At 36.0% G+C, this 24360-nt stretch overlaps 2 long non-coding RNA genes and 1 pseudogene across 2 annotated transcripts; 1 reads left to right on the plus strand and 2 right to left on the minus strand.

The window, feature by feature from the left end:
- Positions 1–9226: 9226 nt before the first annotated feature.
- Positions 9227–9787, minus strand: LOC121987583. The gene is made up of 3 exons (XR_006113672.1): positions 9724–9787; positions 9478–9585; positions 9227–9368 (listed from the first exon to the last, which is right to left on the minus strand). It is a non-coding gene; the product is annotated as an uncharacterized LOC121987583 (long non-coding RNA).
- A 1315-nt stretch (positions 9788–11102) lies between these two features.
- Positions 11103–11478, minus strand: LOC121987650. Its single transcript, XR_006113693.1, has 3 exons — positions 11420–11478; positions 11248–11314; positions 11103–11140 (listed from the first exon to the last, which is right to left on the minus strand). It is a non-coding gene; the product is annotated as an uncharacterized LOC121987650 (long non-coding RNA).
- A 766-nt stretch (positions 11479–12244) lies between these two features.
- LOC122041002 lies at positions 12245–16535 on the plus strand (annotated as a pseudogene).
- Positions 16536–24360: the final 7825 nt, after the last annotated feature.

A 24360-nucleotide genomic window follows, 5' to 3' on the forward strand; every position in this document is an offset into this window, starting at 1 on the left:
CGCAAGTACTACCCAATACAAGAAATTGTATAACGAGGAGAAGTTGTTGCCGCCTAGATTGCATCAGATGATAACCTAAGGTCCTTAAGGCAAGAGCTTTTTGAAAGGCTTGGGAATCAGATGTATGGCAGCAGATATGGCAGCTTAGTCTTTTAGTATAAGTGGGAGATTGTTAGAGTGTATACTAAAAGCCTAGCTTTTGGTATGAACATTTATCTAGAAATAAGAATCACATTGGTCAAATGTCTACATTTATGATAAATGTAGTTGCTCAATTAATTTATATTGTAGATAACATGGTGTCACACACAGAAGATCATGTTATCGGTTCCTTATAAATTATAAACAGTGGCTCACGACCATGATGGAAAGGAACAAACCATTGGAAGGTCGTAGTGTAATTAGGTGTTAGTTTATCTTAACTATATAATTACACTAGTACACTTAGAGTGTATTGAGTAGGACCATTTGAGGTCGTTTCTTTTATACTGACTTTATAAAGAAACAAAGACCTCGGTTATTATGGAAGTCTGTGCTCTTAATCCTAATATAATAACAAGCACATATATTTGATATTTATTTCTTTAATTTATCAATGGGTGAGATTTAGTTTGATGAATCAATAAGCTCGATAAGTTGGGAAATGATATCACTTATAGTGTGTGTTGTTGATTATAGAAGGAAACTGTGTCCTAGTAATCTAGGTTGAGAATGTCCCCAAGAGGAGCTCATAAGGATTGTCATGTTAAACCCTGCAGGTGGACTTAGTCCGACATGACGATGAAGTTGAGTGGTACTACTCTTGGAGCTAGATATTAATTAAGTGAGTTGTCAGTAACTTACTTAATTAGTGGACATTTGTTATCTTAAATACAGGGAGACTAACACACTCATAATAAGAAGGAGCCCAAAATGTAATTTGGGATTGGTGCGGTAGTTCAATAATAGTTCTCTAGTGGAATGAATTATTATTGATAAAATTAAGTTGTGTGTTCGGGGCGAGCACGGGATGCTTAATTTTATCGGGAGACCAAAACCAATTCCTCCTCTCGGTCCCTATCGTAGCCTCTTAATTATAGAGTACTATACCCACCTATACCCACCTTCTTACCCATCCTATAGGGGCCGGCCAAGCTAGCTTGGAGACCAAGCTAGGGCCGGCCATGGGTATGTTCATGGGTGAATTCATGTGGCCGTCCCTATTAAAATAAAAAGGAATTTTAATTTTAAAATTTTTCTTATGTGGATAATATAATTTAAAAGAGAGTTTAAAAATTTAAATCCTTCCTTTTATAAGATTCTACAAAAGATTAAGAGAAGAGTTAAAATCTCTTTCCTTATTTGTAGATTAAAAGGTTGATTTTAATTTTGGTAAAAACTTTCCTTTTAATTATATTCATGATTTAAAAGAAAGTTTAAAAATTAAAAATTCTCTTTTATTAGTTTCTTCAAAAGATTAAGAAAAGATTTAATATCTTTCCTTATTTGTAGATTGAAAGGAGATTTTAATTTTTAGAGATAACTTTCCTTTTTGAAAATTATCCACATGTTTAAAAGAAAGATTTTAATTTATAAAATTCTTTTTATTAACCAATCATGAAGGGATTAAAATTATTGGAGAAATTTTTATAAATTTCTAGAAATAAATTAGGAAGTTTTAATTTTTGTTTTAATTAAAACTCTCCTTGTTTTGGGGAGAAGAGTGACCGGCCATTATAATTTGAAAAGAGAAAATTATTTTAATTAAATAAATTTTCCTTTTCAATGGCAAAAGAATTAAGGAAGTTTTTATTAAATTTTCCTTATTTGCTAAGACCAAGGATTATAAAAGAGGGGGTAGAGGAGGCTTCAAGGCTAACGACTCTATTCTATTTTTCCTCTCTTTTCTCCTTGGGTGTGGCCGGCCCTTTCTTTCCTCTCCTCTCCTTTGTGTGGCCGAAACCTTCTCATGGTGGAGATAGCTTTGGTGGCCGGATCTAAGAAGGAGAGAAAAGAAGCCTCTTTTCTAGCATCCCTTGGAGCATGGTGGTGGTGGCCGAACCTCTTCATCCTAGGAGAAGTTTTGATGGCCGAAACTTGTAAGGAAGAAGAAGGTGCTTGGTGGTTCTCATCTCGGAAGATCGTTGCCCACACAACGTCCGAGGTTAGAAGAGGAATACGGTAGAAGATCAAGAGGTCTTTCTAAAAGGTATAACTAGTAATTTTTGTTTCCGCATCATACTAGTTATTTTTGGAAATAATACTAAATACAAGAGGCATACGATTCTAGAGTTTCGAATTTGTTTTCGATATAGTGTTCTTTTGTTTTTCTTTCCCTTGTGATTTGATTGTTCTTTTCGGTTAACCTAAAGTTATTTTAGGAAATTAAATATTAGCTTTCCATAAAAGGTTTTGTCTAGTCGGTGGTGGTTGCTCCCATATCCAAGAAGGCCATGTGCCTCGCCACGTCAGTACTGGGAACCAATTATGGAAATTAATATTTAATGAAATAAATAACTTAAGGTGATTTGAGTCGAACGTGTTAAGTTCCACAGGAGACCCAAGTCAAAACCTAAAAGAACGAATAGATTAAGTTTTGGATCAAACGTGTTAAGTTCCGCAGGCGATCCAAAATTTAATTTAAAAGAACACATGGTAGCTAGGAAAAGGTTCAGACCTTTGTACAAAATTTTTGTACAGTGGAACCTCTAGGTTTTCCGAGTAGCAACCAACACTTAGTAGTCCCAATTGTAATGATTGGAAAACTTGGATATTAAGGTAGACTGTCTTCACAAAACTGAGAACAATAACGGTGTATTTTATTAGTTGTTGAAACATATTTAGTGGTGTTATCTACCAGTACCTGGTGTGTAGATACAGGAACCACTGATTATGTCTGCAATTCATTGCAGTGGTTCCAGGAAATCCGACAACTATATAAATCACTGCCCACATGGGCACTGCTGTAAAAGTAGCAGCTGTTGTAGTGGGAGATGTTTATCCTTTGATAGGAATAAAATATGGATTATTAGAAATTGTCTTTACGAACTAAGAAAGAATCTGATTTCAGTTTCTAAACTATTAAAGAATAGACATTCTGTCTATTTTGATAACAAACTTGTTATCAAGAAAAATAGGGAAGTTATCTGTTCTGGTACGTTGGTTGACAATTTATAATCCAATAACTCCCACGATGCAATAAATGGAAATTAATAACACATTTTCTAACTTTAAGAGAAAGTAACCTTCGAAAATGAACCAATCATATTTTTGGCATCCAAGGCTAGGTTATATTAACTTGAGTAGGATTCAAAGGATAATAACCAATGAACTCTTGAGTTTATTGGTAGTGGAAACCTTTCCAACCTGCGAGTCTTACTTGGAAGGAAAAATAACCAAGAAGCTTTTAAAGGGGTATAGAGCCAAATATATGTTGGAATTGGTTCATTCTGATTTGTGTAAACTTTTGACTATCCAGGTAAGAGGTTGTTTCGAATATTTTGTCTCTTTTATAGACGACTATTCGAGATAAGGATACATTTACTTGACTCGCCACAAGTCTAAGTGCTTTGATTAGTTCAAAGAATACTAGGCTGATGTGGAGTAATGTCAAAATAAAAGTATCAAGATACTACGGTGAAATCGTAGTAACAAGTACCTCTTAGGAGAGTTTAGAAGTCACTTATCAGAAGTCGGGATTCAATCTCAACTAACTGCACCTGGTACACCCCAACAGAATGGTGTAGTAGAAAGAAGGTATAAGGCTCTTATGGAATAATTAGATCAATGATGAGTTATTCAGAAAATTACCAAAATCGTTTTAAGGATATACACTGGAAACGGAAGTAAACATAGTACCTTCTAAGTCAGAACTCTCTACTCCCATAGAATTGCAGAATGGGCGTAAGCCTAGTCTGAGGCATATTCGGATTTGGGTGGTCTAGCACATGAGAGACACTGATAAGATTGGACATGAGTTCATTTGTTTGTGAGTTATCCTAGAAAAATGAAAAGAAGTTTATATACCTTAAAATTGGAAGGTCATTATTGGCACCAATGCCCGATTTTAGAAAAGGACTATACTATGAACCACAAGTCCATGTATAAAAAAATTGTTCTTAAGGAAATTGAAGGACACGTCTAATCTAGTACTAATTGTACAAGATGAAATATCACAAGAAACTGCAACACGTATCACAAATGATTCACAATTACAGAAAGTGTCTTGTCATAGTGGGAGGGTTGTTAGGCAACCTAAGAGATTCATGTTTTGGGAGAGTCTTTGGACCTAATCCCTGGTGAGCATGAACCTGATTCCCAGACATATGACGAAGCGCTCCAAGATAAAGATACAACATCTTTGTAAAGAAGCAATGAATACAGAATTAAAATATATGTATTCTAATAAAATCTGGGAGCTTATAGAACCACAAAATGGTATAAAAGCTATTGGGTGAAAATAAGTCTGCAATAGGAAAAGAAGGGTAGACACGAAGGTAGAAACTTTCAAAGTAAGGCTTGTTGAAAAAGAAAACTTTTTCACCGGTAGTCATGCTTAACTCTATCCGGATTCTTTTATCTATTACTTCTCATATGGGCTATGAGATTTAGCAAGTGGATGTCAAGACAGCTTTCCTTAATGGAAGTCTTGAAGAAAACATCCATATATAGCAACCAGAAGGGTTCATTGCATAGAGTAAAGAGCATCTTGTGTGTAAGCTCAATCAGTCTATGGACTGAAGTAAAGCTTCAAGGTCTTGGAACATCCGGTTTAATAAAGTAATCCAGACCTATAGATTTATTTAATAACCGAATAAGTCTTATGTATACAAGAAGTGTGATGGAAACGTGGTGGTATTTCTTGTACTATACGTAAATAATATTTTTGGTAGTTGGAAACAATATCAAAGTGTTGTCAAAAGTAAGGGTATGGTTGTCCAAGCAATTTGTTATGAAGGACTTAGGAGAGTGAGCACATATTCTTGGGATCAAGGATCGTAAGAAAAGAATATTATGCTTATCCCAAGCTTCATATATCAATACAGTTCTTGCTCATTTTAGCATGCAAAACTCCAAGAAAGGTTTCTTACTGTTTCAGCATGAAGTAGCTTTATCTAAAGAGATATCTCCGAAGATATCAAAAGAGATAGAGGAAATGAAGGCAGTTCCTTATGCTTCGGCTATCGGAAGTCTAATGTATGCTATGCACGAGATCAGAAATCTGTTTTGCCAAGGGCATAGTTAGCAGATATCGAAGTAACCAGGATCAGGACACTAGACTGTCGTAAAGCATTTGCTAGGCAGATAATTTGATCCCTGTGGGTTACACGAATTTTGATTTCCAATCAGATAGGGACAATAGTAAGTCGACCTCGGGGTTTTTGTGTTTACTTTAGGAGGTAAAGCTATAACTATGGAGGAGTGTTAAACATAGGTGCTTTTCAGACTCCACTATGGAAGTTGAGTATGTGGCAGCCTCAAAGGCAGCCATAGAAGCTGAATGACTCAGTAACCTCAAGATGGACTTAGATATGATTTCTGGTTTGTCTAAAGATTATTACAATTTATTGTAATAATATTGGTGCAGTAGTAAACTCGAAGAAACCATGAGTCCATAAGGCAAGTAAACAGAATAGAGCGTAAGTACAATCCAATACGAGACATCGTATAACGAGGAGAAGTTGTTGTCGCCTATATTGCATCAAGTGATAACCTGTAGATCTTTTCACTAAAGTCCTTAAGGCAAGAGCTTTTGATTGAGATATTGAAGAGATGGGAATCAGATGTATGGTAGCATTTATGGCAGCATAGTCTTTTAGTATAAGTGGGAAACTGTTGGAGTGTATACTAAAAGCCTAGCTTTTGTATAGACATTTATAAGAATCACATTGGTCAAGTGTCTACATTTATATATACCAAATGTAGATGTTCAATTAATTTATATTGTAGATAACATAGTGTGTGGTGTCACACACAGAAGATTGTGTTATCGATTCTTTATAAATTATAAACAGTAGCTCACGACTAAGATGGAAAAGAATAAACCATTGGAATAGTCGTAGTGTAATTAGGTATTAGTTTATCTTGACTAATAGATTACACTAGTACACTCTAAGTGTATTGAGCAGGACCATTTAAGATAAGTTCTTTTTATACTGATTTAATAAAAGAACTAGACCTTAGTTATTATGGAAATGTGTGCTCTTAATCCTAATATAATAACAAGCACATATATTTAATATTTATTTCTTTGACTTATCAAAGGGTGAGATTTAGCTCGATAAATCAAAATGCCCGATAAGTTGAGAAATGATGTTACTTATAGTGTGACTTGTTGATTATAAAAAGAAAACTGTGTCATAGTAATGTAGGTTGATAATGTCCCCAAGAGGAGCTCATAAAGATTGTTATGTTAAACCCTACAGGTGGACTTTGTCTGACATGACGATAAGGTTGAGTGGTACTACTCTTGGACTAAGATATTAATTAAATGAGTTGTCAGTAACTCACTTAATTAGTGGACATTCGACATCTTAAACACAGGGAGACTAACACACTTATAATAAGAAGGAGCCCAAAAATATAATTTGGGATTGGTGCGGTAGTTCAATAATAATTTTTTATTGGAATGAATTATTATTGATGAAGTTAAGTTGTGTGTTCGGGGCGAACACGGGAAGCTTATTTTCATCGGGAGTCCAAAACCAATTTCTCCTCTCGGTCCCTATCGTAGCCTCTTGTATATAGAGATTTATGTCCACCACATACCCACCTTCTTACCCATCCTAATGGGGCCGGCCAAGCTAGCTTGGAACCCAAGCTAGGGTCGGCCAAGACCAAGTGGATGAGCCAAGTTGGTGGCCGGCCAAAGCTTGGGTCCCAAGCTTAGGTGGCCGACCACTAGAAAATTAAAAGGAATTTTTATTAAAATTATTTCTTATATGAATATCATTGCTTTAAATGGGAATTTAAAATTTAAATATTTCCTTTTATAGCCTTCTACAAAAGATTAAGAAAAGATTTGAAATCTTTCCTTATTTGTAGATTGAAAGAAGATTTTAATTTTGAGAAAACTTTCCTTTTTAACCATGTTCATATTCTCTTTTATTAGTTTCTACAAAAGATTAAGAAAAGATTTGATATCTTTTCTTATTTGTAAATTGAAAAGAGATTTTAATTTTTAGAGATAACTTTTCTTTTTGGAAATTATCCACATGTTTAAAAGAAAGATTTTAATTTATAAAATTTCCTTTTTACTAACCAATCATGAAGGGATTAAAATTATTGGAGAAATTTTTTATAAATTTCCGGAAACAAATTAGGAAGTTTTAATTTTTATTTTAATTAAAACTTTCCTTGTTTTGGGAAGAAAGTGGCCGGCCATATGAATTGAGAAAAGAAAATTGTTTTTTAATTAATTAAATTTTCTTTTTCATAGAAAAAGAATTAAGGAAGTTTTTATTAAAATTTCCTTATTTGCCAAGACCAAGGATTATAAAAGAGGAAGTAGAGGTGCCTTCATGGCTAACGACTCTATTCTATTCTTCCTCTCTTTTCCTCCTTGGTGGCCGGCCCTAGCTTCTCCCTCTTCTCTTCTTCTTGTGGCCGGCGGCGACTCCTCTTGGAGCTCTTGATGGTGGCCGGTTCTAACTAGGAGAAGGAGAGAAAGGAGTTTTTGTTTCTAGCATCCCTTGAAGCTTGGTGGTGGTGGCCGAACTTCACATCTCTTGGAGTTTATGTGGTGGCCGAATCTAGCTTGGAGAAGAAGGAGCTTGGTGGTTCTCGTCTCGGAAGATCGTTGCCCACACAACGTCCGAGATAAGAAGAGGAATACGGTAGAAGATCAAGAGGTTATTTTACTTACAAAAAAATGTATAACTAGTAATTGTTTTCCGCATCATACTAGTTTTCTTTGTATATTTATTTATGGAAACACCAAATACAAGAGGCATATGATTCTAGAGTTTTCGAAATAGTTTTTTCGAGTTCGTGTTTTCTTCTTTTTTGAATTTGTGATTCGATTGTTCTTTTTGGTTAACCTAGAGTTATTTAAGGAAATAAATATTAGCTTTCCTTAAAAGACTTTCCTAGGCGGTGGTGGTTGCTTCCATATCCAAGAAGGCCATGTGCCTCACCATGCAGTCCTGGAAGCCAATTTTGGAAATTAATATTTATGGAATTAATAACTTAGGTAGATTTGAATCAATAGTGTTAAGTTCCGATTGCGATTAAAATCTAAACTATTAAGAACAGATAAATTAAATTTGGAATGAATGATGTTAACACTACAAGAAAAAAAGGCTTCAGAGACGAAAAATTCCGTCTCTGATAGTCATTTTTCCGTCTCTAAAGAATATTTGAGACGGAATATTCCGTTTCCAATATCCGTTAGTGAAACCCCCGTGGCTAAATTTGATACGGAAATATTCCGTCTCAAATTTCATAAACAAATTAAAAATTTGTTTGTGAATCTGTTTTTATTTGACCAAATGAAATTAATTGAAAATATAAATTCTGTTTCTAATTTTGTTTTAAATCCGTCATTAGTCTGTCTCAAATTACCTAAAAAATATAATTTTAATTTGTTTATAAATTCATTTATAATTCGGTTTATAAATTCTGTCTCAAATTTTGTTTTAAACTCATTATTAATTTGTCTCAAATAACATATTAAATATAATTTTAATCTGTTTATAAATCCGTTTATAATTTTATTTATAAATCTATATATAGCTTCATTTTTAAATTTATCATTAAATTTATATTATTATTTATATTTATCATCTACATGATACTTTTAACATGCACACATTTCAAATAAATTTAAAATTTTTAAAACAATTAATTTCTAATGCAAAAGTATCATAAAATTAATATTGAAATAAGTAAATATTCACATCATCTAAATACATTTAACCATTAATCAAAGATAACATCAATATTTAATCTTTATTTCGCTTATCACGGCGCTCACGGGGACCAGATCCTCCTGGATATAAATGATTTGTATATCCCGCCTCTTAAATCATTTTACGAACCATCTCTTTTAGATTTTCTTCTCTTTGCCTACCTTCCTCGATAAGTTGTTCTTCCCTCTGTTTATTTTCTTTGATAACGAGTTCCAATTTATTTTTGCTTTCAGTAATTTCTTCCTCCATCCTCTTGCTAATAGCACACATGTCTTCAATTTCTTGAGATAATTCCTTGTTTTTCTCATGAGAGCACATTTCATTGGAATTCCCATTGTATGATCTTCTAAAATGTTGATTGCGTCCAAATCCGTACACCCTCCCCTTACATGGGTCGCCCACCACATCACACCATGATTTGAGATTGAATGAAGGTCGAGTAGACTGATCATCAACATTTTGTCTCTCTTTATATTGTTCCTGTCCATATTACAAGAGCTTATATTAGTTTAACAAATATAAAAACCAACAAGTAAGAATTAATATAAGCTAATAGAAAATTAATGAATAATTAATTATGTTGACTTACACTAACTCGAGCTGATTTGTTATCCACAAACTCTCCAATACCTTGCTTTATTTTATGCATTCGTTCAAAAACCTCAAATTCATCCACATTTCGTCCCAAATCTTTTTTCTACAATCATATATAATACATGTTAATATAAAATAAAACAAATGAGATACATTGAATTTATATCTAAATGTCAAATATATAATAAATTTATCGAATGTGTAAATTAATGGAATAAACATGTTAGAAAAGGAGAGTTACCATTCTCTCACGGTGTGATCCAAAAGAAATTGAATCCCCAGTATGCTTGGTAGTAGACTCATCCGTCGCTGTCATTTTATTCTTCCATGCAATTTCACATTTAATCTTGTGATCTTCTTTATTCCGATGAATTTTAACCAAGTCATTCCATATATTAGCTTCCATCCAATCAGGTCCTCTACCTATCATATCTAATATGTCTGGTTTCCTTCCTAAATCTTCTTGTGCAGATGATAATGCTACTTTCTTAGCCAAATGAATGGATGCCCTGTATCTCTCACTTGAATTTTCATTCCATATCTTTTTCATTTCTCTGTCGGTAAAATTATCTCAATTATATCTCAACTGCATCAAAACAAATAAATAATCAATGATTATATATAATATCATATGTGAATAAATAATCAATGGCTGCTCTAATTAAAAAATGTATTACTTACCTTAAAATTTTTCCAAAGTAAATCTTTAATATCATTAGGCACCTTTTTCCACGTTGGCCATACTCCTTTAATCACTCTTTTTATATCATTTGTAATTTCACGAGGAACCTCATTTTCGACAAATCTAAAGATAACAAAATTAAGAATATTATAACAACAAAATTAATTTAATACAAAAGTATCAAAACTTAATAAATTTAAAAGGTCATATGACTTACTTATTCATAACCACATTTATTTGAGTCCGTTCATCAATATTGGTTGAAATTTGAGACCCGTGATTAGGTCCTCTTCGTCAAACTACTGATGAACTATCTTCTTCGCATCTTGCATCATTAATCATGTTATCATCTGAAATTTGTCTTCCCACCTCATCCTATGACCAAGGAGAACCAGGAGAACATGAGTGGAGACAATGGACTTGTGATAGACTTTGCTGGTGAAGCAATTAACTCATACTTTCTCTACGATTGAATAACATCAAACAATCAGACAGATTGCGATAAATTAGAAGCATATTGCTGCATAACCATACCTTTGTTCCACATGTTAATAGCGCCTCCAGATAAGCTTCCACTACCAACTATACTTTCACTGTCATTAACAAACATTCGCTCATCTAGCTAAGGATTGCATCTTCATAATCTTTCTCTAAGATAAATATACTTGACTTTAATGACTTTTCCTCCAAGAGGTTATCAAAATAAGTCAAGCCATCTATAACATAGAAATAACTATTATGACACAAATATTAGAAAGTGTATGAAGTAAAAGAGCAGTAAAGATGGCTTAAGACCTGTGTCGATATAAGCCAGACATTCATTCCTTGCATTTGAAGCTTCTTGTGGTTTTTTTTTCAATATGCCCACTATCAAGTTATTTGTCATTTCCATTACTCCTCGCAGTTTTCCCTCTGAGGCATCATATTTTCTAGCATAAAGAAGCTAAAAGGTTGACTCCCTTATCTGACCGTTTAGCTGAAAATGGAATGCCATATTAGCAATCACAACTAAGATGAGAAATAGTATACAAATAATTGACTCACAATACTGGAAACAAAAAAAAAGGTACATGATGTAATTACCAAAGATTGGTGAGTCTTGAATACTAAATTTCCTGATATGCTTGGGCTAATGGAGAATAAGTATAGCCTACATGGGAAAAAACAGTAATAAGGAGCTTTGGAAGTGAAGAAAATGTTTCTACAATAAAATGCACTGGCATAGAAGTTTGAAATATATGTTCCACAGACTAACCAGTATAGAAACTAGTCCATTAGTACATGCCACAAGATCCTTGAAGCGTCCAAGTGCATATATGCAGAGAGCTAAAAATCATAGTCATCCAAATCGATGGTAGTCAGAAATATAACCCTTTTCACAAGCAGAAATTGTTGAATCATGACCATTGCTTGTATCAGTTTGCATGAATAACTCTTGGTATGATGGTTTATACTTTATAGTACCTGATCCATCTCATCATGATAAGTTTACTTGAGATTATATAGTTAACATACAATAATTACAACTATGCCAATCTCAATCTAGAATTAGATTATATAAGAAACAAGAACATAAAAAATCAAGTTTTGTTACTGCTTCAATTGGATGACAACTTGTATGCACAGCAAGAAAACAACAATATTAAAACATTGTTATAATAATATCTTGTTGAAAAAAAAATTTTATTAATAAAACAATAAATAAAAAAACATGACCAAGGCAGCAGCCAAGACGACCAAGGCAACCAATGTGGTGGCTGCGGTAGTGCCAAGGTAGCAACCAATTAGGTCGTGCAAGCGACTAGCTTCGTGTGCAACAACCACCGCGCGATTAGGTCACACGAATGATCTCGATCGCATGAGTAGGAGACAACTGGTGTTGCGCGTTCTAGAACAGAGAAGAAGGCTGGAAAAGAAGCAAATGAGATACCTGAGCTTAAGCTTGTTCAGTGGATCGTAGAAAGAATGCCGGAGAAGAAGATCGTGTGCGCCTTAAGCCGGAGGGTTGTGCGTGCGTGATTTGGAGACAGAGAAGAAGATCGCTTGCCCCTTAAGTCAGAGCCATGCCTGTCTTAAAGCCATGCTTGATTTGGGACCGGAGAAGAAGATCGCGTGCAAGCCGGAGGAGAAATCGTGTGTCTGCAGCCGGAGAAGAAATCGTTCGTGTGAGCCGACGAAGTAGAAAACGCGAGTGCGAGATTTGGGAGAGAAACGCTCAAATAGGTTTAGGCTTTTTTATTATTTAAAATAAAATATATTTATAATTATTTAATAATTTATTTCTCACATTATATACTTTATAAACAGATTTATTTTCTGTTTAAAACAACTTTAAACAAATTTACAAACAAAAACTAGTTTCGTATCAAATTTCGTTACTAATTCGTATTTATTTTTGTTTATAAAAATTAATTTATAAATTTTGTTTCTAATTTATTTTAAAATTCGTTTTAATTTTTTTTTCTATATTATTTTTTTTTAAGTTAAACGAAATAATATTTCCGTAGCAAATCCGTTATAATTTATTAAAATTTAAAACAAATTTTTGTTCCGTTTTAAAATTCTGTTTCTGATACCCTGTTTTCTTGTAGTGTAAGTTCCGTCTACGATTCCTAATTTAACTTCTAAAGAACACAATAGGTTATTTAAAGAAAGGTTCGACACTTGTACAAAAATTTTTTATACAGTGGAACTGGTACGTTTTCCTAGGACTAACTAACAGTATTGACTACATGTATTGTCAAACATCGAAACCACAACATCAACACAACATCAAGACTCGAGCTTGACTCAATTCAAGCTCAGTCAACACGGTCAACCTTAACCTGGGGAATATTGCACCAACAATCTCCCCCTTTTTGATGTTTGACAATACCTTCTTTAAGTTAGGCCAGTCTCATAGTCTCAACCTTCTTCATGCCACTAGGTAATGAAGATGTAAGTTAAACCCTACATTCTCTCCCTAAGAGGGTAAACTCCCTCTTAGATAATGAAGGTCTAACTTAAACCTTTCATTCTCCCCCTATTGGCACACATCAAAAAGAAACTCTCCCCCTGAAGAGTTAGTCACCGTTGTTCACAACTTCACTCATTGTGCACAACACGATTCAAATAAAGGTCTCATACCCTTTATTTTTATCAAATGCTCATCCGTGAGCATATACCAATAAACAATGAAGATATCCACTCTCCATTGTATTCCAATGCTTAACCTTGAGCATTTTCACTAAAGAAGGTAAAACCACCTTCCAAGGTGTATGAAAATAATTTTTTATGTCCTTAAAGAGTAACTCCCCCTAAAGACATGCACGTAACTTTTGTCATTGCACCAACATTGACTTGGAATCCTTAAACCTTTAGGAAACCCAAAATTAGAAGTTTTGAGGTTCAACAATTCAATATTGAACTCAAACCTCAACCTAAACTTCTACTTAGTCTTCCTTAACCAATCCGTCCTTGTTTTCATCATGAAAACTCCCCCTAAATGTATACAAATGTATTTTGAGTGGTTAGGAATGGTTACCTAGACTAAAAATGATCCAAAATACTGAAATCAGGCTTTACCAGTCAAAATCAGCATTCCCAATCGATTGGAGTTGGGTCTCAATCAATTGAACCTACTTGAATCGATCCACTGATCGATTCAGGAGGGCTGGATCGATCGATGGATCGATCCAGGAAGCTTCTGTTCGCGAGAAGCTTGCTCTCAATCGATCGCCCGATCGATTGAGACCCTTCAATCGATCGGGTGATCGATTGAAGCTCTAAAATTGTTGAAATTTCATTTCAGTCAATTTCAGGAACTCCTAGAAAATTCTACAAAATTCTAAAAATCGTGAAAATTGTTGTAGACATTATTTAGGACATATATTATCATGGAAAAATAGTTTTCTAAGAAAATACATTATATTTTCAAAGATGGACACAAACTTGAAAACTTGTAAAAGCTTTAGTGTTTTCTTCAAGTTTGTGCCTAATTCTTCAATGATGATCACTATCAAAAGATAGTCTTCATCAATGTTTTCCAAAGTTCAATGATGTCATCATATTTTCAAAGGCATTTTAAAATATTTTCAAAACCAATATCCAACCATGTTCCTTGGGCTCAATGCACATGACTTGTACATTAGCTTTCCCAATGATTGGAAAACACATAACTATGTATTTTGATGAACCTAAAACTCAAAATAATGCACTAAATCAACATCTTGAGTTTTCACTACAACAAAATCACTCATAGACATCAGTGGAACAACAACGGTTTTAGGCTAAAACCGATGTCTTTGAGTATTTTACACCGGTTTTTCTAAAAATCGGTGTCTATGAGCGCAGATTTTAGATCATAGACATTAGTTTTTTAGGCGATGTCTATGAGCGCCCTTTTTTTCGTTAATAAACATCGATTTTAACATCGGTTTTTAAAATCCGATGTTAATGAACCCAAATAAAATATTTTAATTTTCCCCACAAGCCAAAATCTGCACACTGTGAATTCCCTCCAAACCTATATCTTTATCCCGCCCCTTCCTCCGCGCGACCATCTCTCTCGCGATAACCTAAACCGAGACATCTCTCTCAGCCTAAACCTAAACCTCCGACCATCCGACCATCCGACCATCTCTCTCAGCCTAAACCTAAACCTCCGACCATCTCTCTCAACCTCATCTCCATTTTCCCCCCTTCCTAGATCCTCTCCCGATCAGGATCAAGACACGACGAACTTGCTTCTTCGTCCAACCACACCGCATCTCCTCCAACTCCTCCATTTGGTTGAGAAGAGGAGGCCTTCTTCGCATTTCGATAGTTTTTCCTTCATCCATCTCCAGTCCAACATTCACTGTCATCGTTGGAGTCCTTCTTTACATTCCGAAAATTTTTTTCTTTATCCATTGTCGCTACTGAAGTTCTTCCTCATCTTCAATAGTTTAGCAGGTGGGTTAAGTCAAAATGGGTTGGCGCCACAATTATCAAGGCTATAGATAATACGCTACCTTCGTCCTCGAGCGAAGTGGCAGTGAGCGACGCCTCGCCATCGACGAGACCAACCTCTTCGAAACCCTAGGCGGAATCCAGCCCTTCATCGATCTCTCAACCAATTTCTACAACAGGTGAGCCGATCTACCTACCTCTTCCTTCGCGGCCCTCTCCGTCCGTTGTAGATGCTCGATTGATTATGACCATCTCTGATTTTGTTAACACAGATGGTTGGTAGGGTTTTCGCTGATGAGGAAGAGTGGGGTTCTGATCTATCTTTTCGAATTCGAAGAAGGAGGACGCGATTTGGAACCAGTACAAGTTCTTCGTTCAGAGGATGGGAGGCCTTAATCTGTATTCCCAGAGGAAAGGTGGAGGGAACTTGTTCTTTTGATGTCTGATAGCTTCTTTCTGAAACTTGCACTATTTGTTTCGCCTTTTAAAGTAGCAAAATCATTTAGCATCTGCCAAATTTATCATTTTATATTTGTTTTATATGATTAGAATCTTACACAAATTGATTATTGTGATGATATTTGTATCATTGTAATTTCATATGACCTCTTAAATATTCTATTCTCTTTTGTAATCACCTTGTGTTCAGGATTTGTTCATTGAGCCTTTAGGAGAATGGTGGTTAGGAAGTACAAGAATGGTTGGTGTCCTACTTTGATGCATACTGAGATATTGTTATACCGATCATATCTCTGGTGTTTCGGTTATGTGATTATATCAAAAATAGTCACATAACTGAAACACTTGAGTTCATGCATTTGAATTTATTATGAATAATTAATTTTAGTTTGTGGATATGCTGCTATATTTAGACCAGTATTATGGAGTTTGATGCAACAAAAGGCATGTTTTATTCATTTGGTAAGGAAATCATAAGAACAATTTAGTATCTGGACTCAGCTGATACAGAAGAAAAAATCTGAAAAATATACAAGAAATTGATACATCCATCTCTCTCTATAGATTCCAGTTCTAAGTTTGCTTCTGTAATGAAGGGAGACCTTTGGCTGAATTGTTGCAACACGGTTTCGTTTGAATCAATCATTATTGCAGGTCATCCAGCTCTGATCGGACGACATGCACCATTCCCTGTTACACACCAAGCTGCTGAGAGGTGGTTGCACCACATGCAACAAGCACTCGATAGCACCATGAGCATTGATCCTAATTCAAAAGTCAAAATGATGAATTTTTTCAGGCACATATCAACCCACACTGTGTCTTCCTTTGTCGATGATATGAATACTATTATTATTTTTATTATTTAGGCTGGCTTTCAGGCACACTGCTTACTTTCTCGTGGGTGGGAATGAGATGACAAGGCAAAGGCAACAAGTTCTCAATGTAAGCATGTAGCAAATGGACCATCAACATCTACTTGAGATTCAACTTGCTCTTTAATTGACACAGTTACTTGATATCATAATTCCCTTTTGTGTTTGGCATGGAGCGCACAGTCTATGTTAACTGCAACGACATAATTCCCTTTTGTGAATTGAAGCCAATCACAGACACTTGCATAGTTGTGTATATGTGGTAAGCTTTCGATCGAATTGGACTTTATTTATGTGTTTTATTAATTTAGATTTTATCATTTTTTGTTCTTTGCTGTAGTGAACAAAGTATTTTTTGTTCTAATCTGTCAACAGATGCTTGTGGAGTCCTGAAGGTTCTATTCTTGGTATGCCGAAGCAAAAAAACAAAGTTGGATTATTTTGATCAAGTTCATCAAACTAAAATTCTTGTTATTCTTCTGTGATACTAATAGGTGTTGCATTTTCAAAGCATCTAGTGCAGATCTATGCTTTTAATTTAAATGAAGAATTACGACAACATTTGGAGGTCAGTTAATAGTTATGGTGTTTGGCAATCATATATATGATGATGATGATAGCATCTTGTTCTGCAGATTGATGCTCATATAGGCAGTGTTAATGACATTGCCTTTTCCTATCCCAAGAAGACTCTCTTGATCATCACTTGCGGCAATGACAAGTCAATTAAAGTGAGTAAAACCATGTGGTTGATCAGTCAGAAGATTGTACAAGAAGAATTGTATGTTCTTAACAGGTTCCGTTGCATGATGAATAGGTGTGGGATGCTTCAACTGGACAGAAACAGTATACTGGACAGAAACAGAATTATATATTTCTAGTGTTTCATTATTTCTATCTGTGAAGTTTTTCTTCTCAACTTCAACTGATGGTAAAATCAAAGCACTTGGTTCCAATGCAGTTTTTCTTCTGGATGCAGTTTACTAGCACTTGGTTCCAATGCAGTGCATAAACTCTGGCAGTGGCCGTGCGATGAACGAAATCCATCGGGCAAGGTCAGAAAGAAACAGTTGTAAGAAATTATCTATTTGCTATAAGCCTAGTGCTGATTGTTTGCTTTGCTTGTTCAGTCAACTGCATCTGTTGCTCCTCAGCTCCGTCAGCCACCAAATGGTATTCTTATGACCAATGAAAGGAGTGATAACAATCCAGAAGAAGCAACTGCTTGTATTGCTTTATCTAAGAATGACTCTTATGCAACGTCTGCATCAGGTGGAAAAGTTTCTCTGTTAAATATGAGGACTTTTAAGGTGCGTAGCCATATTTTATCAACACACACTCAGAAGAATTTTTTTTTGTATTATTTGTGTGCCTTTACCTTCATTAGATTCGTCTGGCAGGAAGATGTTGTTGATGAATATATAGATTCGTGCATATGTAAGTGAAACCCTTCCCATTGTTTGACAAAAGATGACATATTCTCAGAGTGAAGCAACACAATGGCATATTAAAAGGTGGAGCAAAAGCATGCTCTGGTGGAAGGCCTTGGAGTCTTGCATGTATTATTCGAGGATTCAAGGATCGAAGTGAAGGTAAATGTCTTTGCTTGACTTTATCAAGTAGATAGCGTCAAGTTAAAACAGGTGTTAATGCCTCGTGTGTCAAAATCAAAATTGTTGTTATGCATCGAATAAGAGTTGCAAATCTTTTACTACTTTTTACAACTTTGTTCTGCAACTTTTGGATAATCTATTGTAGGATGCCCAAGATTGTTCAGCAAGTTTATGATTCTGATTCTGCTTAGGCTCAGTTTCAGTCTATAGCTAGTTGATTCTAATTTTGACAAAATATGACAAAATTTTTTAATGAACCCATATCAGGTGGTTATTAGTAAATAGGACAGAGAAATATATTATCAACATCAATGAACTCATATTTTTGCTAACTATTTGGTCAGCTATATGGTTCTTAGTTCTTACTCCTCAATTGAACTCTATGCAATATGCATGACTAAACCATTGAAGTCTTAATTTTGTCAAGGTCTTCACTTTGTTTAACTATATTATATATTTTATTGAATGTCATTGAATATGTATATTTTTCTCGTGTTCTGGTTATTTGAATTTACAAACTAATTGCACAGATGACAGGGAAGAGGGATGACTGGGAAAAGGGAGGAGCGAACGAGAAAAGGAGAATGAGGTCGGACTTCTACCACTGAGGACTTCAGAGCCGACCACTGAACTATGCTATGGGACCTAGGGAAAGGATTGAATGTTGGATCTGGACAGGAAGTGAGGCCTACTGCTCCGTGGGGTACCCATTAATGGTTAGGGATAGTATATCTATTAGCTAGCTTTTGATGTAAAAAGAATGTTTGGGTATTTTATGGATATTGTTCTAAGAAGATTATTTATATAATTTGTTAATATTTGTGTATTTTATGGATATTATTGAATGAAGAATATTTGTATAATTTGTGAATATTTGTGTATTTTTTTTTGTTATTGTCGGTTTTTCATGGTTTCGGAAATCAAATTTGTGAAAAAATATACATATTACATCGGTTTTCCACCGCTGTAAAACCGGTGTTATTAACTAATATTACATCGGTTTTCCACCGCTGTAAAATCGGTGTCGTTAAGTGATACTACACTGGTTTTAACCTGATGTCTAAAATGGCAGACTTTTAACATCGGCTTCATAGACATCGGTCGAAAATGAAATAGACACCGGTGGAAAACCGATGTCTATGAGGGTTTTTGTTGTAGTGTTTGTTCATCATCCTAACATCTCACTTGTATTTAATGTGTACGAAACCACATACAAGTCACCTTATTGTTCTTAGTGAGATGTAAATTTTGGTTTTGCCCTATTCTAGGGATCATGCATATTTATCTAGGCATTTTGAGGTGATGAACATCCACCAAGGATGTTACATGTTAATGACTGACATTTGTCCTTAGTTTGCATAAAATAAATTAATGCACGAAAATGTTATGGCATACATCAAAAAGAAATAATTTTCAAAAGAAAATTTCTATAACTACATGATGTATGCATGACATGACATGGTATTTTTGTGTGTGTGTTTTTTTCCATAATAAAGCATGAATGTAAAAACAAATATGATGTCATGGCATATGATGGGCAAACAAAGCATGACAAGTTTTAGCATAAATAAAATATACCTAGATTACCTATCTAAGTATTCTAAAACCTTAGCTAAATTAAGATTTAAAACCTAGATTGCCCACTATTTCCCAAGAAAATGCCAATAATCCAATTTTGACATTTCTTTTGCTTTTCCTAGTTTGTGCCGATTTAAATTAGACATATTCCTTAAATTTTGGCACAATTTTCTCTTTTAAAGAGTAACCAAATGAGTTAAGGCATACATTGCCTTTAATTTCTTAAGAACATACCAAAATCTCAACTTAGTAGTTCTTATGATTTTCTCAATTTTTGTCACTTAGAATATCATCCAATATATCAAATTGTGACACATTTTACTCTTATAAGAGTAAATAAAAATTCTTTTCATTTTCAAAGGTTAACAATAACATTGAAAATACTCCCCGAGTGTCAACTTCATCAAAGTTGGGTTAACTACCCTTCTAATCGGAGTTGATACTCTCTAACCCATCTATGGGGTAGAGAAAATGCTCCTAAGAACCCAACACCTATTGGTGCTTCTTGGATGCTCTAGGTATTCAATAGGGATAACTTCTCTAGATACCTTCTTAGTGACCTTGTTAGGCTTCTTAGAAGCCTTGATCACCTTTTCTAGGTCAACCCTAGGGATTTCTTCCCTTGTGACCTTTTTAGTGACTTTGTTAGACTTCTTAGAAGTCTTAGTCACTTTAGTTGCAAAAATACTCCTAGGGATAACTTCCCTTGTACTTTTGACTTGACCCTTAGACCTAGACTCGGTTCCATAGCTATATGGAACCCAATGGTAAGAAATTACATCCTTCTTGGCCTTGAGTTTGTATCCTAAACCTCTATGGCCATTGGATGACCCTTGTTGTACTCCTAGACCTAGGTTTTGCTCATTTTGCCCTTTTAGGATATTTTTCATCCATTTTAGGGTCTTTTCCATTTTATCAAACCTTGACCTCAAGACTTGATTTTCTATCATTAAATCCTTAGTTTTTGATTTTTCATTGAATTCATGAACATTTTTATTTTTAAGCTTGTAACTAAAACTCTTAGTTTTCTTACCTAGATTTTCACCTACCTTCCTAAACCTAGGTGTCGTAGTTTTAGCATGTAGAGCCACATGTTTTTCTTTAAAGCTCTCATGTTTTCTATTCTTATGGTAAATAGCATTAAAATGATAAAAATTAGAACTAGCATGCTTTTTACCATTATTCAAGGGAGTAGGCTCAATAAATGATACCTTCCTTTTTACCTTGGAGGCTCCCCCTTGAGTTGTGCTTCCTCCATGAGCCTTTATCGCTTTCTTCCCCTTGGGACATTGGCTCCTATAATGTCCCTTTTGATTGCAAGAGAAGCACACAATGTGCTCCTTGCTCTTCTTTGTTGTGGGGACGGTCTCCTTGGGCTTCTCTTTGCCCTCTAGTGCCACTTGGCCCTTCTTCTTGGCCAATTTGGGGGCACTTGCTCTTGTAGTTCCCATGTTCCCTACACTCAAAACATATAATATGATTTTTATTTTTAATTAAAATATTTATACCTTCATGTGTAGGGATGACATCTTCTCCTTTTGATCCAGAGGTTGAGGCTTCCTCTTGATCTGATAATGATGCTCCTCCAATAGATTTGACTCGACTTGTGGAGGTGGAAGCTTCTTCATCCTCTTATTCTCTTGACCCGGATGTGGAGACTTCTCCTTCTTCTTGATCCGGTGTCGTCAAAAATTGCTCCCCCTCAATCCTATAGGTGGAGGCTTTTTCATCTTCATCTTGTACATGGAACAAAGAGTATGCCCTCTCCTTGCCCTCTTCATTGCATTCCTTTGAAGATGAGGCTTCTTGGACTTCTTCGTCTTCGGAAGTTGAGCATCTCTCAACTTCGGAGTCCTCTTGATTTTGATCCATCGAGTCACCCTCTTTGGATTCTTCGTGATTTGGTACAGTGGAGGGGATCTCATGAATCTTAGCCAATTTGCTCCATAGCTCTTTGGCATCCTTGAATCCCCCAACTTTCTCCAATATGTTGCTCGACAATAGATTGACCAAAAGCTTGGTCATTTTGTCATTGGCCTCACATCTTTGGATTTGTTCTTGGCTCCATTTACTTTTCTTGAGAGGCTTTCCCTTGGAGTTTGTTGGAGCTTCAAATCCTTCCATGAGAGCAAACAATTGCTCTATCTCCATCATCAAGAAATTTTCGATCTTTGATTTCCAAAGATCAAAGCTTGTTGAAATAAATGATGGAGGCACCCTTGTATCGAATCCAAGCCCGTCTTGGAATTCCATTTGAAGTTGAGCTTCTTGTGATGAAGTCTTCGACTTGTAGAATTGCCTCAACTTCTTCACCCTCTAGCTTGTTGACCCTTCCGGCGATGATTCCGGTGAAGAGCGGCCTTGCTCTGATACCACTTGTTGGGATCGATTATGTAGCTAGAGGGGGGTGAATAGCTCGGCGCGATCTCGTGCTCGTTGTTGCTTGTTTCATCAAGGATATGCAGCAGAAATACAAAGAAACAACTACAACAAACGCTAACAAGAGGATTTACTTGCTATCCACCTCACAAGATGTGACTAGTCCAAGGATCCACACACTCACGCACCCTCCACTATGAAATCATTCCTTTTCGGTAACTACCGAAGGCGGAGAAGCCTTACAAGCTCACAATACAAGAAGAAAGGCAAGGGAACAAAGATACAAGTAAAAGCTTACAAGATGTACAGTAAACCCTAACCCTAGCTTCTTCTTCTTCGCCTCTTGACTTGGACAAGCTTCCAAGAATCTTCAAGATCTGGCATGAGAGCTATGTGGAGAAGCTTTGGAAGCCCTGTGAAGATTTGAGATGAAACAGTGTAAGTTCTACCGAGAGAACATCTCGCTAGCATCTAAATACGACGCCAACGGTCGGATCCCGATCGATTAGATTGCTCCCAATCGATCGGGGAGGCTTTGGATCGATTGGTTGATCGATCCAGAGCGCCTCTGTGCTCTCGGGAATTGCCTGAATCGATCGGCTGATCGATCCAGCCTTTATCGCGCGAAATCGCAGCTCCCAATCGATCCATTGATCGATTGGGGAATCTGGATCGATCGACCAATCGATCGATCCAGCGCCGTTCTGTGCGATCGCGCACTTGTCCCAATCGATCCACTGATCGATTGGGAGGAGGCTTGTCGCGAAGACTCGCCCAATCAATCGGTCGATTGATTGGGCATGAGCCAATCGATCGGCCGATCGATCCAACTCATGATTTCTCCCTAAAATCAAGTCTAAAGCCTCCTAAACCAACATCTAGTCACCTATGACCTGTTGGTACATTATGCCTAGCATCCGGTCACCCTTGACCTGCTAGAACTCGCTCACCAAGTGTCCGGTCACCCTTGACCCACTTGGACTTATCTTCACCAGATGTCCGATCAACCTTGATCCACCTGGATTTCAGTGCCAAGTATCTGGTCAATCCCTTTGACCTACTTGGGCTTCCCAACACCAAATATCCGATCATCCTTGATCCATCTGGATTTTCCTTGCCTGGCTTCACTCACCAGGACTTCCCTTTTGTCTAGCTTTACTCACTAGGACTTCATGTCTGCCTGGCTTCACTCACCAGGACTTCATATCTGCCTGGCTTCACTCACCATGACTTCCCTTCTGCCTAGCTTCACTCACTAGGTCTTTCACCTGGCTTCACTCACCAGGATTTCCCTTTTGCCTAGCTTCACTCACTAGGTCTTTTACTTGGCTTCTCTCACCAGGATTTCCTCTTTTGCCTAGCTTCACTCACTAGGTCTTTCACCTGTCTTCACTCAGCAGGATTTCTCTTCTGCCTAGCTTCACTCACTAGGTCTTTCACCTGGCTTCACTCACCAGGATTTACTCTTTTGCCTAGCTTCACTCACTAGGTCTTTCACATGGCTTCACTCACCAGGATTTCCTCGTCAAGTATCTAGTCAACCTTGATCTACTTGAATCTCCTTCACACATGAACAATTGCACCTGCAATCTTTATGTATTGACTACATGTATTGTCAAATATCGAAACCACAACATCAAGACTGGAGCTTGACTCAATTCAAGCTCAGTCAACACGGTCAACCTTGACCTAGGGAATATTGCACCAACAGATGACATCATTTTTGGTTCAACAAATAATTAACTTCTTCATGACTTTATCAAACACATGGAAAGTGAGTTTGAAATGAGTCTAGTTGGCGAATTGAGTTTTTTTTTTGGGTTACAAGTCAAACAAACTAGTGAAGGAACTCATATTTACCAAACCAAATTCGCTAAATAACTTATCAAGAAATTTGGGTTGGAAAATGCTAAAGGAGCATCTACTCCTATAGGAACTAATACCAAGATAGATAGTGATCAAGAAGGAAAATTAGTAGATCCAAAACAATATAGGAGCATGATTGGTAGTTTACTATACTTAATCGCTAGTAGACCGGACATATCATTTGCGGTAGGAATGTGTGCAAGATACCAATCATGTGCCAAATAGTCGCATTTAGTAGCGGTAAAAAGAATTTTTGAGATACATCAAGAGCACTCTTAATGTGGGTCTTTGATACCCTAGAACTCAAAAGTTTGATTTAATTGGGTATACCGATTCTGATTATGTAGGTTGCAAATTGGATAGAAAGAGTACTAGTGGTGGATGTTAATTTCTTGGATCTTCCTACAAGAATTATGATATTCGGCGACGCGTTTTTGCGTCGCCAAATGTTAGGCAAACACGTCACCGACCATTTGACGACGCAAGAACGCGTCGCC

The sequence above is a fragment of the Zingiber officinale genome, chromosome 1B (assembly GCF_018446385.1).
Source record: "Zingiber officinale cultivar Zhangliang chromosome 1B, Zo_v1.1, whole genome shotgun sequence".
NCBI lineage: Eukaryota > Viridiplantae > Streptophyta > Magnoliopsida > Zingiberales > Zingiberaceae > Zingiber > Zingiber officinale.